Source organism: Ambystoma mexicanum, chromosome 8 (assembly GCF_040938575.1).
Source record: "Ambystoma mexicanum isolate Mex_15411 chromosome 8, UKY_AmexF1_1, whole genome shotgun sequence".
Taxonomy (NCBI): Eukaryota; Metazoa; Chordata; class Amphibia; order Caudata; family Ambystomatidae; genus Ambystoma; species Ambystoma mexicanum.
The window spans coordinates 883,485,729-883,506,541 of record NC_090929.1 but is presented as its reverse complement, the minus strand read 5'-3'; positions in this window follow the sequence as shown (position 1 = coordinate 883,506,541).

Genomic DNA, 20,813 nt, shown 5'->3' with positions numbered 1-20,813 from the left:
CCAGTCAGAAGACATATAGGTTGTTGAAACAAAAGAAGATTGAGTGGCGATTGATGGTGCTTGCTCATATTTATTGTTTTTAGATTAAAGGTGTTGAACAATAAGCTTTGAGATAAGTAGAGATGCATTAAATATAACAAGGTAATGATCTGGTAAATATCCACAGTTAATTGTGACTTGTCATTATGGAGGACACTCCTCGTATGCATCTTTGTAAAAAATTACCACAACATGCGCCCAACTCAAACAGCATAGTGTAGAATGTATAAAGGGCACAGCTGATAAAATGTTCATGCCATGGCCGCAAGGGGGATCATCGCCAAAGGCAGTATTACAACACATGACTACATATGTGCATGCTGCGTACACGGGAAATAAATTAGAGAACAGACTGGCAGTTTAAGACCTCTGGAAAATGTATCAAGAGGAAAAAGAGAACCTGTTACTGGAGGAGTGGATGATTAATCAGCATAAATCAGAGGGCATTGAGACCTCAGTTCATCTTACTCCACCTGAAAATTAGAATGTAGATGCAGAGTAGATAGGATTTTATCCTTTAAAAGAATTAAAAGCAGCAGCAGGGTATAGTAACCTGACATATGCACCCCCTGCTTATTGTAGCAATGACAGTCCAGAATAGGGTAAAAAGAAGGAAGACAAGTGCAGATACATACAAGATTAAGAGGAACGAGGAAAGATATCAAACATATCAACAGATATAGACAAGGAAATTAAGAGATGGGAATTAGAGAAGGATAGATCCAATGAGGTAATGCTTATACAGAACGAATGAATGGGAGAACAGACATTACTCAAGTTAGAGGAGAAAAGTATTGAGAAGGTTCCGCAAAAGGAAGACAAAGCAGAGCAAGAAAAGAAGGATAGGGAATGAGAAAAGCAGTTGAAGGAGGATGAGCAAGGAAGGGAAAGCAGGGAATGATAGGAAAATATATACAGAGAAGATCAAGAGAAAGATGAAAAGCAGGCAGAGGAACAAAGGGAGTATGACAGTCAGAAGAAAGAAATAGAAGAAAGGGATAGGGGAGAAAGAAAGAGAGAGGAAGAATAGGCACAACGAGTGAAGGAAAAAAGTTTACAGAGAAGAAGAAGAGAAGAAGAAGAACGAAGAGAAGAAGTAAGAAGAGAAGCATGGAATCAAGAAGAAGAGAGGACAAGAAGAGACGCAAGAGAATGAAGGGAAGTGAAAGAAGGAATAAAACAGAATAGAAGGCAGCAAGATCTTGATGCCAGTCTCTTTCTTAAATACCAAGCAATGAAATACATGGGCGATGAGAAACAATAAGCAAAGTTATTCCAACGAGAGAAATGACTCAAGAAATACCTAAAGTTGCATGAGCAGAGGAAAGATATGATGCAGAAAGTATTGGAGAGAGACCCGATCGGTTATATCAGCAAATAAGGCAGAACAGCGAGTATGGGACTCAAGGGAGCGGCAAACAATCCCTGATACCAAACACATGCGATGAGGAAGAGAACGTGTTCAGTGATGAACACAGAAAATTGTCTTTGAGTAGATCAGATTTAGATAGAGTGGAGGAGGATGATAGTCACACAAATCCAAAGCTGTGTATTGCTACCCAGCAAGCCCAGATGCACTCAACAGGGACAATAAGTACCCTCTATTTTAAATCAAAATTCATTTAAACATTTGGCGCCAACAGGGCGTAAATTCTACGGTGTACAAACACCGCCTAAGTTTCTCTAGTTTCCAAAAGAAAATGTCATTACACAATTTAACGGTGTTCATAAGGATAAATTGTAAACACAGGCGTAAAATGAATGGAACAATCAGAACCAAGACATTAGAGTTCACTTTGGATTTTAATCCTCTTAATCCAATAAGTCGTACATGAATAAAGAAAAAGTAGTACGATCAGTGTACTCTATTTACATATGGAAAGAGCACTTGTGGGTGTTCCATATAACACAAGTAGGAACAAACGGCGTAGATAGAAAACAGCTTGTATAGAGCAGCACAATTGCAAATCTGTATAGCAGTTTACAGTTTACAAAGCTCTAAATGCATAGGATCAACCATTCAACAATTTACAAATGAAGTCTCATATTTAGATATAACAAAAGAGGCCGATGCGTTTCGGTTGAAAGAACCATCTTCAGGGGATAGACTTCATTTTTCATATTCATAACCATTAAGTCATAGCACAGTCTCTGTGGAGTAGTAAAAGAAAGAAGATTTTTCAGTAGAACTCTTCAATTTGTAAGAAATCCATTATCAAAGTGAAAAGAGTCAAAGTCACTAACCTTGCTGATACAAGAGCCGAGACACAGAAAAGAGATCCAGTCAAAAAGCAATGGGTAGCCGAATGCCACAGATTGCTGGGATATCTGTAGGGGTAAGATCAAAAGACCATCCATTTAGAAAAGCCAGATGGCTAATAGTCCATAGTAGAACAATCAAGTAGAAAAGTAAACGGGCGGCAAAAGTACCAAATTAGGGGTGATATAAGTGCAGTAACAAATGAAGGCCCATACATGCAAACCGTAACGAGTAACGGAGGTAGAGACATCAAGTAAGCCACACATGTGGAGAAATGCGTGAAGTTTAGGGGTAGCTGCACACCAACTCGAAAAGTGTACATCAGAAACAAGCACACTAACACAGTCAGCAACTCTCTTCAGAGTGAGTAACGTGAACCGGGATATTCCAAGTGTGACAAGTAACAGAGGGAAACAGATAGCTTACCTTCGGATGCGTGAGAAAACAGATCATCTCGCCGCAGCCGTGCGCGCGAAGTGACTCTGTTCACACAATCCAAACAAAAGTGTCGCCTTGGTAAACTCGCACATGCGTGTGAGTGCACCAAGGCGACGCCCATCTTGGTATGGGAAAAAAAAGAGTGTGGCGTAACCATGGAGATAATGAAACAAACTACAGTGACAATGTCACCGAGACAGAGAGGTCAGTGGGCCGGGCAGTATCGCATTGGAGGAAAACAAAGGGACGCAAAATAAGTCATCAGGAAGGTGTGGAAAGAGTGTAAAGGGAACGCGCGCGTGGGGGCAGCAACCATAGCTCAGAGGAACTACGGGGTGCCCCCACGGCACGGAGGTAAACACAGTTCAAAGATCTATCAGCAGCCGTCAGCCAGCAAGTGTGAAAGGCAACACATAGGTCTAAGGTCCAACTAGGAACGGAAACAGCAGGAGATACAACTAGTGGGGTCTAAACCCAATAAACAAATCAAGTGGAGCAAAGTAATCAGACAATGTATAAAAAGCGTGAAGGGATCCTTAGAAAGGATGGGCGCGGGCAAAGGTACAGCATCCTGACCCGGGAAAAAAAATTAATAAAGAGGATTCTGAGAAGGGACTGGGCTAACAAGACAACTAAAGCGAAGGCTAAAAAGATGACTAGACAGGTAACATCAGTCGGGGAGGAACTATGGTCATCGGGCGAGTAAAAAGATAAAATCAACCACAAGAAAGGGCAAAGAGAGTCACCTTGAAGCGATGGAATAAGTACAACAGTCCGCGTTCAGAAAAGTCCATGTTCAGATGGTGCATGTTGTCAGATTTGAGATATAACAATAGTCATGAACAGAAAGGGTAGGCAGTGCTATTAAGATGACATGTTATTGACATGTTATTACAAGCAAAGCATACCAAAAAACAGTTTTCCAAACACATAGGGCCTCATTCCGAGCATGGCGGTAAGGGATAGCGGCCACCGCTAACGAGACCGGTGGCGGTAATCCCTTACCGCCATACTCCGAGGTTCCCTTTGCGCCCTCGCCCTTAACGCCTGCTTTGAGCAGGTGTTAAAGTCGAGGGCGCAAAGGGGCCTCCAAGCCAATAACGGTGACCGTAATGAACGGTCACCGTTATTTGCATCTTCCCCATTCCCATTGAGCCCTATGGGGGCTCATTTGGGAATGGGGAAGAGCCTTGGTGAATGGGGAATTACCGCCCCGCCAACCTTGGAATGGGGCGGTAATTCCGCCATCCACCAAGGTGCTGCCGGTCCGGGTACGGCGTCAACCAAGGCGTTAATAGCGCCATTGGTTAGCGCCGTACTCGGAATGAGGCCCATAAATTTACACAAAACACATAAGGTCGAATTCGGTATTCATGCCACGTGGGCTCAACGAGTCCAACAGTTCAATCCACAAAATCTCCCGTTGCAACAGTTTACGCTGCACATCACCTCCCCTGCTTCCTGTTGTGATTTGCTCCAAGATAACACATTTCAATTGTGCAATGGTGTGCCGTGCTTCAGTAAAGTGTAGTGATACTGGTGACTTGAGACTCTTAGTACGAATATTCGATTTGTGTTCAGACCATCTAACTTTAACTTTTCTGGTGGTCATGCCTACGTAGTATAACCCACATGGACATTTTAATGCATAAATAACATTTTGAGCATCACATGTGCACGAGTGTTTGAGAAAAGTGGGTTTACCAGAGTGGGGGTGTGATATGCTGTTGCCTTTAATGATGTTACCGCAATGTTGGCAATTGTAACATGGAATGGTACCCTTAAACACTTTCTGTGGACTAGAAGATGGAATTTCAACTTTGACAAGGCTCATGCGTAATGACCTACTATTCCTGTAGGCAAAAGTTGGAGGTTCATGAAACAGTTGCTGTAATTGTGGATCCATTCTAAACATGCTCCAGTTCTTTTTGATGACCCTCTTAATCTTCATGCTCTGCATGGAATAGGTAGTCACGTAAACCAGTGCTTCGCCCAACTTGGGTGGTTTTGGAGTCAGTAATGTCTCTCTCCCAGTGCTTCTGACTTTGTTTGCGACTTCAGTGATCTTCAGCTGGTCATACCCCCTCGATGAAAATTTAGTTTCCAATAGCCGTGATTGGCGTTCATACTCGGCAGTCTCCGAGATAATCCTTGTGTAACACAGAAATTGGCTAAACGGGACGCTATCAACAGTTTTCTTAGGATGAAAGCTTGTGGCAAGCAACAGGCTATTTCTATCTGTCCTCTTGGTGTAGATTCTTGTCTCAAGAGTGTTGTTACTGGCATATATCTCCACATCCAGAAAGTGGATGGCAGTATCACTTGTCTCTGTGGTGAATTTAATACGAGGATGACTCGAGTTCATCATTTCGTAAAAGTTTTGCAATTCTTCTTCCGGGCCGTACCAGATTCCAAAAATATCATCAATGTATCTCAAATACAGTGGCAGATGCCTCATCCATCTTGGTGAACTGAGAATATTTTCATGTTCAAGGTAGTACATGTAGGTGTTGGCATAGCATGGTGCCATTGCTGCCCCCATGCTAGTACCGGATATCTGAAGGAAGAAACGATCTTGTAATTTAAAGAAATTGTTTGTAAGCACTAATTTTAATAAAGTTAGTACAAACAGTCTGTCTCCTTGACATTGCTCTGATTGAAGTATGAGCCATTCAGTTGCTTCAAGACCTGCTTCGTGTGTGATGTTAGTATAGAGAGATGTCACGTCCATGGTGAACATCACATCTCTTCCTTTGACGAATTGCACATTTTTTAGTTTGTGTAAAAAGTGCATAGTGTCCTTTACGTAAGTCTTAGATTCCTGTATGAGAGGTTGCAGAATTTTGTCCAAGTATTGGGCCAATGGTTCAAGGAGACTTGCAGTGGCAGCTATAATGGGACGTCCAGGTGGATTTGCCAGTCTCTTGTGTATCTTAGGAAGTATATAAATAACTGGCATGATGGGATGTTTGTTTTCAAGAAACAGACGTGTCTTTTCTGAGATGACATCATTGGCTTCCGCCTCATCCAGTATCCCCTTGATAAGGGATCTTACTGCTTCAGTAGGATTCAGGGATACTTCCATATATGTGTCTTGGTCATCCAGTTGGCGTTCAATTTCGTTGATGTAGTCCTGTTTATTCATAAGAACTAACGCACCTCCCTTATCCGCTGGTTTAAAAATGATGGTTTGATTATCAAGGAGATTTTTAAGTGTCTGACGTTCTCTCACAGTAAAGTTGCCTTGTGTGTTATTTTTGAATTGAATTTTCTTCAAATCCTGTAATACAGATTTCTCAAAGGTAGAAAGGATATGATTCTGAACCGGAGGGTTGAAGTGACTCTTAGGTTTCAATTCAAGAAATTTGTGTGGTTCCGTAGTGATTACATCCTCATCTTGTGAGTCAAAGAAGACTTTAAGTCTTAGCTTTCTCATTAGTTTGAAAAAGTCTATTTTTTCACGGAGCAGAGTGCTATTGTTGTTGGGAACAAACGATAACCCTTTCTTTAGGACTTGTAATTCCATTTTCGATAACTGGTATGCTGAAATATTGACGATCAATGTTTCTTCGTCGTTTTTTTCCGTTGTGGGTTTTTTCTTCTGTCCTCTTCTGATTGGCCTTTTTCTAAAAAAGGCGTAGCGTTAGCTGCTGGTTCTTCTGTAGTGGGACTAGGGACGGTCTCACTGCTCTGCCCTGGGAGAACTTCAAGCTCAGCGCTTGAGACGTCGGATGAGGTGTTTTCTGCCAATTGTTGGCCTGGTTTCCATGGGTTGTTGTCCGTAGTATGCCTGCCAACTATACACGATATCAAGCTTATAATCCTGAGTGTCACGTCTAAATTTCCTAATTTTCTTAATTTCAAGTTCTTGTTTGAAATTAGCCAATTTTTTATTTGTTTCTTCCAGAATTTGTTTGAGTTGGTCCGCCGTGTATCCCTTGCTCAGAGAGGTTTTCAGACCTTCTATATCTTCATTGAGGTTTGTTAGGGAATGCGCTAGTTCTTCAATTGTCAAAAGTATAAGATCAAGTGAACACTTGTTTAGAATTTGGTGCCAACGTTTGACGAATGCTGGATTCTCCTTGCAGAGTGTTGGCTCTAAACTGACACGTAAGCCCCTAGGTATTCTCTTGGCAGTATAATACTGAGCCAAGGTGGATGCATGGAGTTTAAGGTTGATCTCCCTTCGTATTTTCCATTCCAATTGTCGTATCAAAGCTTCTGGTTTATCGGTTGTTATGATCTCCGCTCCTGCGGATTTAATCAGACCTAATATCTTGAGGGCTTCCTCTTCACTAAAGGCAAGAGTTTCAGCTCTGTTGTCTGTGGTCTGATCAATTCTAGAAAAGGACATATTAAAGTCCTGTAAGGATAGTAAGGTATGGTAGTAAAATAAAGAATAGGATAGTCAATCAGTGCGTGCAACCCCTCAGGAATGGCCAATGAGGATAAAGCAAAAGGGAGAAGTATAGGGGTGCACAGACAAGTTAAGTAAAGGTTTGAGAGTGGAAGGATTGTGAATAAGAATGTATCAACAAGAAATAGTGTGCAAATGTTATACAAAGACTTCTGGATGATAGTCACACCAATCTGGGTGTAGCAATGTCAGACGAAAAAAGGGAGTCAGCACGTAAGATAGACAGGGAGGCTAGGAGGTAAGATGGTCAGATCTGCAACACCCTAAGGAAGGAACACCATATCCCGAACTTTCCCAAGGACAATTGTGTAGTGTGAGAGGAGAATCCCCACCCTATGTTAGTAGGTTAACGTCGTTAACAGCATGAAGACAAACAGGGGTGATTACCCATTGATTGGGTAAATGAATAATGGGGTCCAGTTATGGGATGGGGTTCACACAGTTCCTCTTGTTCGAGAAGGGGAGGCAACACCGCAATATATTCCATGGCCCCAGATCGATAAGGATAACTTGAAATGCAAGTTACCTAGTTTGACTTCTGGGGCTGGAAAATGGATATATGAATTATAGAAAATGACAGGGGGAAAATCTGCTGGCCGTAGGGGACATAAAAGGTCTGCTGGCAGCAATTCTTGGAGAGAGAGCTGACGACATCTGGAAATGAGCAGAATATGCAAATGTGACGGCACAAAACATGGCGTATTATGGAGCGCCATTTAATAATTGCAGGGCTGATGTTTGGAGGGCTATTAGGATACAGCATCCAGATACTTCAGATATAGGTGCAATTATGACACGTAAAAAGAAAGATGAAGATCCCTAAAGCTTATATTCAGGATATTCAAGAGAGATGGCAGCATGAGATGGGTGAGCCTTGGGAAAAAACAGTGGCATTATTCTATCATATTTTGTGTCAGGGATTGCCAGAAATTGTACAGAGACAACTGAAAAAAACAAGTAGGAATGGAAACGAAGCTATGGGCTGAGATACAGTTGACTATCATGCATCATTGCAGATTGTTACAAGAGAAGAGTAAAAAGAAAGATGAGAATAGAAAGATTGAGGAAGCCAAGTTAGTTCAGAAAAAATGGTCAAAATGTGCTATAGAAGGAGCAGTATTGACAAGTAAATTGTAAAGTGTAATTGGTTATTTATAACACGCTTAATACCCAGAGGTTTCTAAGCTCGGACCTGGGGCTCAAACCTGTGTTTCTCCACGTCATCTTGCTTCCAAGACAAACGCATTGCCCCTTTGAGAAGGAGGATGAATGCAAGAAACAACGTGTGCATCGCAGGTGAATAATGTACACCCATTGGATCAAAGTGGGTATGGGTTTTGGCCACGAGGTAGAGGTGGAGGATTCAGAGGACGAGGAAATAGATTTCAGAACACCCAAGGTGGATTTCAAAATGTCCAGGGTGGAAGTCCGAACACTCATGAAAGATATATTGGTGCGTTTGCCAGGGGGCCACCCCCATTGAGTTGGAATTGTGGGATAGCAGGGCATATTGCGCATGTACGTACAAGCCGTGGAAACATGCAACAAATTTGACAAAATTCAAGAGAGGGGACAGATCATCCACCGCCATACAGAACACAAACACAAGAGGACTATGCCCATGATCACACATTCTATCAAACACAGGCACCACAAGCACAGCAGGCACAACAGCAGGGGCCGGTGCAAATGTGCCCTCTGCAAGGGCAATCGCACAAACCTCCTATGCAGACACAATGGGACGTGAACACATGGTAAGCACAAACACCTAGAATACGGGTTGTCACTGTGGTAGGAGGGAATCCTTTTACGTAGACAGGGATGAATTTGTACTCTCAATAGACAGCTCACAGGGTAACTTGATGTGCTCAGTACTATCAATAACACCAGACCCCCAAGAGGAACCAAGGGTCAAAGTGATGATACGAGGCAACAATTCTTTTTTTGTAGATACTGGTGTGACTCGATCCTTTATAAGGGAGGGCCAATACCAAATGTCAGGTATTTCCATGAATGCTCAAGGGTGTTCTAGAGCTATGAATTTAGTTCATTTTACTGATAAATTACTTATTTCTGTAGGGAAATGTGACATGTCTGTCCCCTTGTTATATTTGCAACAAATGCCAGTTAACATTTTGGGAAGAGATTTGATGATGAAACCTAACATGACCATTTCATTCAATGATCAAGGAATAGTGTGCTCCATTCTAGAAATACACTATTTCAACATAAAAGAGTTTATACTGGCATTTACTGGACAAGTGGCTCTACGAGGGGTCCCGGTAGATCGGAAGTCTTCATGTATGGAGTGAGCATTTTATTAACATGGCTCCATGGATTAGTAGGGAAAATTGTGAGGTTACCTGATGGATTTTTATTTAGACCCCAAGTATCTATGGATGAGAATGAATGGCAGATTATTCCCATAGAATTGGAAGTACCCTTAGTACAAGGGGAAATAACAATGTTTGATGCAGTAGATGATGAAGGCAGATCATGGAGAACAGTGATAGCTCTTGAGAAGGGATACAAATTGACCTATATAACAGATGAAGATGAGTTCAGAGATGAACATATAGCTGATGAGCTAGTGTTTTTCATAAGCATTACATATTCGATAAAGATTGAGAAGAGGGAATTCTCACAGGGAATGGCACTGATGCAGCAAAGACAAGTGTGCTTTCAGGAAGACCTAGAAAAAGTGTCAAGTGTCCTTTGGACTATGGGCCCATATGATGTTGTCCTATTGTAGGGAATAGGGGAGGTTAAAATAAAACTTAAGCCAGGAGCAATTTGACCCTGAGCAAAACAGTTCCCATATCTTGAGATGCTGATGAAGGCATATCTAAGACCATCTCAGCATTGATGAAACAGCCAATCCTAGCGCCATCAGAGTCCTCGTGCAATACTGCAGTGTATCCGATCAAAAAATCAAAAGCCGGGTTGTGGAGATTTACCCAGGACTTGCACCCTCTTAATCAGATTGTAGAGTTTCCATTAGTTCTGAATCCTGCTACAATATTGTGTAGCATCCCAGTTGAAGCTAAGTATTTCATGGTGATCGATTTGAAAAATGAATTGTTCTCGATCCTGTTGCACAAAGACTCACAAGATCTTACTTCCTTTACATTCAGACAAAAAAGATTAAAACATACTTGTTTGCCTCATGGGTACTGTGAGTCCCCATCAATTTATTTTGAATATGGTCCTACAGATGGATTTAGGTAACATTGAACTCAAAATTGTGGTAATTCAGTACATTGATGACTTATTCATCTGTCGTGAAACAGGATGAATGTAGGCAGGACTCTGTTCAGTTAATGACCGTATTGGCAGACAAAGGATACAAGGTAGATAAGGATAAATTACAATATTGCCAGGAAGAGGTGTTGTACATAGGCCAGGTAATTTCACATGAAGGAAAGAAAGTCTCACCTGAGACAGCTGAGGCTATCATGAAAACACGAAAGCCAAATACAGTGAGGCAAATGCAGCAATTTCTGGGCCTGTGCAATGATTGGAGGGCCTGGGTGTTTGACTACAATACATGCACATAATCATGTTTGCAAGCACTTAAGAAAGCACAAGTTGGTAAGGAGAAGATAGAATACACTGAAGAAATGGAGGAAGGAATTGAGGAATTAAAAAGAGCAATTTGTACAGCTCCAGTTTTGGGAATTGCCAATTAGAGTGAAAAATTGAATTTGTTTTCATACACTAATGTATCAGTAATGACAGCAGTACTCACACAAAGAACAGCACTAAGGTATAAACCATTTGCATATTACAGTGGGATTTTAGATCCAGCCATGAGAGAACATTTTCCATGTAAACAATCTATGGATGCTGCCGCAATTGCGATTGAGAAGTCGACAAGCATTACGATGGGCTGTGAAATGAAGCTATATGTGGAGCACTCCTTATTCACCATTTTTGAGAAACCCAAAAGTACATTGATAACACAAGAGATTCTGCATTTGAAGTAATGAATTCTAACCCAATTATTAAAATTGTGAGATGTAAAATAGTGAACCCAGTCACCTTTGTAGCTGAACCTGTAGAAGAAGGTGATCATGTACAAGATTGCACTAACTATGTTGAATTTTATAAAGATGTACCCCATGTGAAAGAAAATGCTTTAGTGAGAGGGGAGATTCTCTTTATTGATGGTTCGTCAAAAATTGATCAAACTTGTGGGGAAAGGCATAAAGGATCTGTAGTTGTAAGACACAGATTAAATGGTGCATTTGAGGCAGTGGCGAGTGCAAGACTACCACTCCATTTTTCAGCACAGGCAGCAGAATTGGTAGCACTTATTGTTGTGCTTGAGAAACACAAAGATCAGGAAGTGATGGTGTACATTGACACCACCTATGTGACATCAACCGTACACACAGGGTGGTCACATTGGAAAAAGAGGGGTTATCTCCACACACACGTCACTCCAGTGCAACATGCACCTTATTTGACAGGCTCATTAAAGCACTACAACTCCCATTGGCCATAGAGGTCGTAAAATGTGCAGCATATACTAAACGAACAGACTTTATTTCTCACGGAAATGATGCCACAGAACTAGAAGCCAAAACTGTTGTGTATACCTCAGAAATTTCAAGTTTTGAAACTGAAAATGATAAATAAAGATCAAATAGAAGTATGTTACTATGAGAGGGGTTTAATATTCTGTCAATTACACAACTCATAGAGATGCAGGGTAGATCCCCACAAGAAGAGAAGGAGCTGTTGGGACATAGGAGACATAGGGGGTGTTCTTTATCCCCCATGTAAGCACTATGGAGACAAGAAAGCACTGGAAAGCAAGTGATGCCAGCAATATTACTGAAAGGCGCACTTGAGCAGCTGCATTACCCCGCACATATAACCCGAGCAAGTCTTGCTGCCACTATTGCAGAGGACTGGTTTGTTCCCAATCTATTGGAACACGTTGCACTATTCATTGTGAATTGCATTGTGTGTCAGAAGTGTACAGCTGGGCATACACTAAGAACAATCAGAGGAATAATGCCCAGTCCAAATGTCCCATTTCAGCATTTGTATATTGATCACGTCGATATGCTGCAGACATATAATATATATAAGTATTTATTAGTGGTGGTGTGCCCCTTTTCTCTATGGATCGAAGCCGGTCCTTGTACACACCCAGATTCCACCTGCACAACGAAGTTCTTAGTGCACAAGGTATTTCCGTGATGCGGTGTGTGCGAAATATTACGGTCTAATAATGAGCCACACTTTGTCAATGAGCTATTTGAAAAAAATTGTTTTTTTTATTGAGCTTAAAGCATATGTTTTCTTCTGCTTATCATCCAAATGAAAACAGGATATTTGAGGGACACAATGGCCTCCTTAAGGAAAGAATACCAAAGATCAGATTAACTGTGAAAAAGGGATGGCTATATTGCCTACCCCTAGTCTTGTATGCCCTTTGAAATCAGCCAGGTTCAGATCATCACCTTACACCCCATGAACTAGTAACCGGGCGCTGTATGAGGACCCCCTTTATGCCCCCATCTAGAGTCAAGAGTGATGCCATGTATGTACAGCAGACTCTAGATGATGGGATGCATGATTATTTGACATGTAGGACTACCACTGTTTCTTTCATTTCAGATCAAGTTGAGCATCAGAGTGCAAAGTTTAGGAACACGGAAGAGGACGACCGAGTAACCAACTCAAGTGAATTATTGCCACCACTTAAGTTGTACGTTGGAGATCAAGTGCGTATTCAAAATGTCACATGTAGATGGCACAAGCCAAAAAATAATGAACTGTTCCAAGTAGGTGATGTTCGACCTACTGCAGATAGGGTGTCTGGAAGTAGAGCTTGGTTGCATTTGGGTGACATAAAGATCTACAAAGGTGAAACCCTCCCTCTAGTACCCACTGACTTGTAAGCAAGACAAGAAGAAAAACGGTTGCATGTGCAGACTCGATTGATGACCAAGAAGAAGGACAATAAAGCAAGTGTGTGATTAAAAGCATTTCATTTTGACTGGCACTCCTTAAAATATTAGCTGGAAGTGCATGGACTTGCAGAGAATTCCAGAGCTTAAATGTACTTTTTAGAGATTCTTTGAAAAGGTAACATCATATTGACACTAGGCCCAAGCGCCAATTCGTTATTAAAAATTGGAAGAGAGATCAATATCCAGATTCATTTTTGAGAAAATAGATTGCAAAAATAACATATGACACCAGCCGATAGTGACACACATAGGTATGTGGTTGCAGATTTTCAGGGTAATTCATAGAAATTCGCCCAAAAAAGGCGCACGCGGCTGGCGCACAGTGTCCCCGTGCGATACACTGCGCCAGCCGCGTGCGAAAAAATCCTTTTCATCGCACAGCGTATTCATGGATTTTAGCCTCCAAAACCAGCCATGGCACAGAGTGGCGCAGCGACCCAGCATCAGCGCCAGTTACGCCCCCAAGAATGCCCTCGCGCAAGGAAAAGCCTTCAAAATCCCCAAATCATCGCAATGGGCTGCGTTAACCCTGGACAAGTTCACAGGGCTGCCAAACAGCAAACGCCACGCGGAGAACGTGTATTTCAGTGGTTCGCAGGAAGTTCCACATGCGCTTGTCCTGGGTATGTGTACATCAGGGGTGCGTGGGAAGTAACACACGCGATTCCATCAGGGCACGTGTATTCCAGGGGTGCGCGGGAAGTATCACACGCAAAAACAGCATGGTACGTGTATTCCAGGGGTGCGCGGGAAGGATCCAGTGGCAGCCTCCACCAGGCCCCCTCTCATGTCTCCCACCACCCCCACCCCCCAGCATCCAGGGGCACCCTCCGCCAGGCCCCCACTCAAGTCTACCATCACCCCCACCCCCCAGCAGTGCAGGGGCAGCCTCCACCAGGCCCCCACTCATGTCTCCCACCACCCCCACCCCCCAGCATCCAGGGGCACCCTCCACCAGGCCCCCACTCATGTCTACCATCACCCCCACCCCCCAGCAGTGCAGGGGCAGCCTCCACCAGGCCCCCACTCATGTCTCCCACCACCCCCACCCCCCAGCATCCAGGGGCACCCTCCACCAGGCCCCCACTCATGACGACCATCACCCCCACCCCCCACGAGTGCAGGGGCAGCCTCCACCAGGCCCCCACTCATGTTTCTCATCACCCCCACCCCCCAGCAGTGCAGGGGCAGCCTCCACCAGGCCCCCACTCATGTCTACCACCACCCCCACCCCCCAGCCACCAGGGGCACCCTTCACCAGGCCCCCACTCATGTCTCCCACCACCCCCACCCCCCAGCAGTGCAGGGGCAGCCTCCACCAGGCCCCCACTCATGTCTCCCACCACCCACACCCCCCAGCATCCAGGGGCACCCTCCACCAGGCCCCCACTCAGGTCTACCATCACCCCCACCCCCCAGCAGTGCAGGGGCAGCCTCCACCAGGCCCCCACTCATGTCTCCCACCACCCCCACCCCCAGCATCCAGGGGCACCCTCCACCAGGCCCCACTCATGTCTACCATCACCCCCACCCCCCAGCAGTGCAGGGGCAGCCTCCACCAGGCCCCCACTCATGTCACCCACCACCCCCACCCCCCAGCATCCAGGGGCACCCTCCACCAGGCCCCCACACATGTCTCCCTGCACCCCCACCCCCCAGCAGTGCAGGGGCAGCCTCCACCAGGCCCCCACTCATGTCTACCACCACCCCCACCCCCCAGCAGTGCAGGGGCAGCCTCCACCAGGCCCCCACTCATGTCTCCCACCAGCCCCACCCCCCAGCATCCAGGGGCACCCTCCACCACGCCCCCACTCATGTCTACCATCACCCCCACCCCCCAGCAGGGCAGGGGCAGCCTCCACCAGGCCCCCACTCATGTCTCCCACCACCCACACCCCCCAGCAGTGGAGGGGCAGCCTCCACCAGGCCCCCACTCATGTCTCCCACCACCCCCACCCCCCAGCATCCAGGGGCACCCTCCACCAGGCCCCCACACATGTCCCCCTGCACCCCCACCCCCCAGCAGTGCAGGGGCAGCCTCCACCAGGCCCCCACACATGTCCCCCTGCACCCCCACCACCCAGCAGTGCAGGGGCAGCCTCCACCAGGCCCCCACTCATGTCTACCACCACCCCCACCCCCCAGCAGTGCAGGGGCAGACTCCACTAGGCCCCCACTCATGTCTCCCACCACCCCCCAGCATCCAGGGGCACACTCCACCAGGCCCCCACTCATGTCTACCATCACCCCCACCCCCCAGCAGTGCAGGGGCAGCCTCCACCAGGCCCCCATCCATGTCTCCCACCACCCCCACCCCCCAGCATCCAGGGGCAACCTCCACCAGGCCCCCACTCATGTCTACCATCACCCCCACCCCCCAGCAGTGCAGAGGCATCCTCCACCAGGCCCCCACTCATGTCTACCACCACCCCCACCCCCCAGCCACCAGGGGCACCCTCCACCAGGCCCCCACTCATGTCTCCCACCACCCCCACCCCGCAGCAGTGCAGGGGCAGCCTCCACCAGGCCCCCACTCATGTCCCCCAGCCAACATGTCACCACAATCTAGATCCCTGGCCCTTATGGTCAGCCTCCAAATGCCAAACACCCACCTGAGTATTGCATCCACCCACTTAGAAATGGCAAAAACATGATAGAACCCCAATTGCAAGTTTGGAAATGAACACATGTCCCTCACATACACCCAATGGGTGTCAGTGAATGTCAAAACCCATTTCATGATATGCATGAAACCAATGAGATGATACTACACATTGAAGTCTGAAGAAAAAATATGTATTAAAAGCAACATAAATTGAATCAAAAATAAACAAACAATAATGGAAATTTTAACAAAAAAACCCAGCAGGTACGTGAAATAATGCAAAACCACAAATCATAATGCAAAGGAAAGGTGGCCAAAATCACAGTCCACAAAAGTAAATCCAATGGAAAATTAAAATCGAAAACCATTGCTCCATGGGGAAATCATAAAAAAAAATGAAAATCCAAAAGTCAACTATATACAGATAAACAATCCAGGGTCCATGATCCCAACCGAAGAAATGAAACTTATCTGATAACACTACCTAAAAAAAAGAAAATATATACAAAAATGTGGCCTATTGTCCAAAAGGTCAAAAAAAAATGCAAAACCAAAAGAAACCTAACACTAACTACAGAACTATTTACAAGGGCAGCGGGCTAGTCCGACGGCTCACTTCGGGATGTTCTGGGCCAGGGCATCTTCGAACTCCTGCTCAATGTCCCGGAGGCGGTCCTCCTCCATGGCCCCGAGGGTCCGCAGGTCCGTCCACATGTTCACCCCAAACTCCCTGCGGATTGCCTCGAGGCACTCGGCCCACCTCAGGGCCCTCCGCATGGAGTTCTCCGCCCTGACCATCATGAGCCATGCCTCTTCCGCCCGCTGCCGCTCCGCCTCTATGGCGTGGCCCAACCGCTGCCACACGGAAGACACTTCCCGTCCTGGGTCCTCCTGCCCTCCGGCCGATGCCTGCCCCTCCGATGTCGACGGCCCCGAGCCATCATGGCTCCCATCACGTTGCTGCTGCTGCTGCGCCTCTGCTGCCCGTGCACTGCCTCCTGCTGCCTGCACACCCTTCGCTGGCTGGGGTGCAGTCGTTGATGTGGCCACCCCTGCTGGACGTCCGACTCCCGACTGTGGCAGGGATGCCTCCTCCACCAGCCTGGCCGCACCGTCAGAGGCAGCTCCACAGGGCACCCAGGTGACTGATGGGTGGGAAGATGGCACGGAGGACGACTGGCACATAGGGGGTTCAGTTGAGGAGGTGGTCTGAGCAAGCCCCATCAAACGGAGGAATCCAGCCTGGGTGACCTGTACCAGTAGGCCGACGCGGTCAACGAGCCATTCGAGATGACGTGCAGTCTCCTCATGAAAAGACTGCAGGTCACTTCGCATCGCCCGTTGACGCAACGCCACACCAGTCAGGGCAGGCTCAACCCAGACCCGGATAGCCACGTCTGCAGGCAGAGGAAGTCCAGTTGTCGTGAGCTCATCCCCTGCCTGAAAACGGGTCTGGAAATAGGCATCCCTGCTGGTGCAAGATGATGCAGTGACAGGATCAGGGACAGGATTGCACACAGGCACCTCCGCAGCGTCCTGTGCTGCCTCCTGTCCCTGGTCCTACACTGCACCACTAGCACCAGTGGAATCCCCACCTCCAGACCCCATCTCTGTTGCTTGCACGGCCTCCTCCTCCACCAAACCCCCCACCAACCTGGATGACTCAGTGCCATCTTCCCCCGTTGGGCCCTGTGGGGTCCCAGCTGCCCCTTCTGCTGCCGAGGAGTCCAACTCCGACCTCCGCCTCTTGGACCTCCCCCCGGCAGCTGTGGCCTGGGACGCGGCACCGGACTCCTCACTCCCCGACGAGATCACAACCTGGGAGGGGAGCCGGGCCTTGCGTCTCCGGCTGGCGGTGCGAAACCCGCCGCTGTGCTCCACAGCACCTTCTCCGCCCTCTTCATCAGTTGACGCTGCAGACAGGGAGAAATAAAACACAGGCATCAGGGCACTGTATAATGGACACATACACACATGACAGTTGCACATGAGTGGCATTGGCAAACCTCAGACATGGCATCACAATTGGCAACACACATGTAATTTCAACTCGCACACATGAGCCATACCACAGCCAAATCGCAACTGCCAGCACCATCCATACACATACAACAGCATGAGCAGGCAAAGGTGAGCCAGACATCACATGCAACACAGGGAGTGCACTACACATGCACGCACACCACCACACTTGCATGCATGTGTACACCTCAGCCAACTTTCGCAGTGTTCCGATAGGCATCCATGTCACATCTGCCAATCAGGCTTCCACATCCCGCTGTCACATGCATCCATGTTGCATCACTGTTGCACCCTTGTCAAATACACACACATGCACATGTACACAGTGCTGATACATGCAGCTGAAAACAACATGCATGCGTGACATCACAAACATGCCTACTTACATACACATTCATCCAAACATGTGTGCCCACACAACTGCATTTGGCATGCAAGCCTACACACACAAGCACCATCCTTGTCTCACACATGACAGCCCTCGCATGTGTTAGCCTCATGGTCCTGTACACCCCCACCCATACTCGGCCCCATACAAACAGATGTGCAACCGGCACACTACTGGCACATCACCACACGCATAGCTTACAATCATGATGCATGTACACTTACCGCTCGACTCCAGACGGGTCTGCCTCTCAAGGACCTGGACGTGGAGCGCTGGGGATATGCATTCCAGGACCCTCATCTGATCTTCCGACAAGTGGCCCCGGCACCCCTTAGCATCCGCTGCCTTCAAGAGGCACTGGGCCTTGTTCAGGGTCCTGGACCTGAAGTCCTCCCAGCACTTCTTGACATGTTGCAAGTCACGGACTGCCACCCCCTCCGCGTTGATGGCAGTCACGATGTCCGTCCAGATCCGAGTCCGTCCTTCCTTGTCGGCGCGCACACTTCCGTAGAGGGCAATATACTGCCCCAGGACTTGCTCCACCAGGACACCAACTTCCCTGGCACTGAAGCTGGTGTCCCTCTGCCTCTCTGGCCGGGTGTTGCCAGTGGTGCCAAATGTTGCAGTGCCCGACATGACAACCCCAGAGGCAGGAGTGGGTGGGCAACTGGGTCCTGGGGCTGGGCTGTGGAGCAATGGAATCCCAGTCGGGAGTCTTCGGTTCCACAGGGGTGGTCACAGCAACAGCACCCCTGGCTGATGTGCAGGCAGCAAATGGCAGGGCACGTGGGCAGCAGGCAGTCAGGCAGCAGCAGATGGCAGGTGAGAGCGTGCTCAGGGCTCTGGGGGGCAGTAAATCGGCTTTCTGGCCAGGAGTGTGGTCTTCCGTGTGCTTACGCGTGGCCAGCTTGATACGGAGTGATTTGGCATGTGAAAAGTCCTGCACGTCTGCGTGTAATTTGAGGAAAGGCCCTTAGCGCGTAAGCGCGTCTGCACGCATACGCGATTTCATTGGCCCAAAGGCCCCCATGCGCAGCTATGACGTCACGCGCATGACTGTAGAGAATGGCGCGTGTAAAAAAAAAGATACACGTCCGAGTGTCAAAGCGTGTAATTGGTGGAAATGGCCTCATCGCGTATGCGTGTCTGTGACGTGTGTATAAAAGCTACGTGTTTTTCATGGAGAGCGAGTGGGTGAAATCTGTACTTCTTGTCGGTTCACACGCGATTTACTTCACGGCGTTTCAAGTTCGTACTCCCTGTTACCTCTGACAGCTTTTTCTCTTTTCCTCTTTTTTTCTGGGCCTGTTTCCTCAAACAGCATTCCCTTCTACTGTTGTCCTCTCTCCTCAGACAGCGTACAATTTTTCTTTTGGCAGGGGTGTTGCCAACGCGCACACGCGCATATTTTTCACGCTTTTGTTCCTGGCAGACGGTGAGTCGCGCACGTATTTAACATCTGTGCTTGCCCCATGTGTCGCGTATCCCTTCAGAGGTCATTCTAGGCTGCGTGTGACACGCATACGTTCATTCTTGTGTTTCTGGGTGCCACAGCGTAGTGCAGGTTTATTTTTCCAAACACGTGGTCTAGGAGGGGTTGCGTGCACCTTACTTCCCTTTTTTGGGGTGCCTGTGCGTTGCGTGACCCGTCATCTTTCCCCAGGGGTGATATACAGCCTTGCTAGAGCACTAGGGTACGATTACCATCTGGTACCCAACCCCTTTGACCCCCAATTGCCCAGGACAATAGTTCACATCGACTCCCATACGCACAATAACATCAGTGCCATGGCTGGGAGGCGAACAAGCCGTAAGGGTGGCAAAGGTGGCGGAGCCCCAAGTGGTGGCCGTGGTGGATCCGGTAGGGGACGTGGCCATGACTTGCAGGGTGCCCCTAGCCCCCCATGTGTGGAGGAGCAGTCAGGGACACCCATGCCCCCCCCCGGTTGAGGTTAACGTGGCTGACACCATCCATGCTCAGCCCTTGTTGGACCAGCCCACTGTGGAACCAGACCTGGCACAGGGTGACTCCATGGCTGACTTCCAGGTCAGCAGGTCTAGGCCACGTTCGCCGGTGCACGTTGGTGTCACCAGGCCACGTGGATCAGGGGCAGCTAGGTCATCTGCTGCCCCGCGTAGGCAGGCTGGGGAGGCTGCAGGGGCAGCTGTGGCTCCATCCACCCCACCTTTCATACACCCAGCCAGGACAGTGTCGTCCAAGTCCATCATGCTGACATTCCCCCTGACACCATCACACTTGAGCTAATGCCTGCACCAACTCCCATGCTGAGTGTGCAATCCCACACTCCTAGTACAGAGTCCACCGGGGCTCCTGCCCCTAGTGTCCAGAGTGGCGTAGGACACTCAGGATCCCCACCACCTTCGAAGCGGAAGAGGAAGAGTGCTCGTCCAGTAGAGGCTGATGCCCCAGACACGGCTACACAGTCTGTCCCGTCAAGGAAGCCCAGCTTCAATAAGGCCGAAATGAATGCACTTGTAGAGTATGTGTCCTCACATAACCGCGAAATGGTGATTGTTGCAGGATCCAAGACCACACCTGCACAACGTCAGGCACACTGGCAGACCATTGCGGACATCATAAGTGCCCTTGGAATCGTGAGGCGCACAGCTACTGAATGCTACAAGCGCTGGAATGA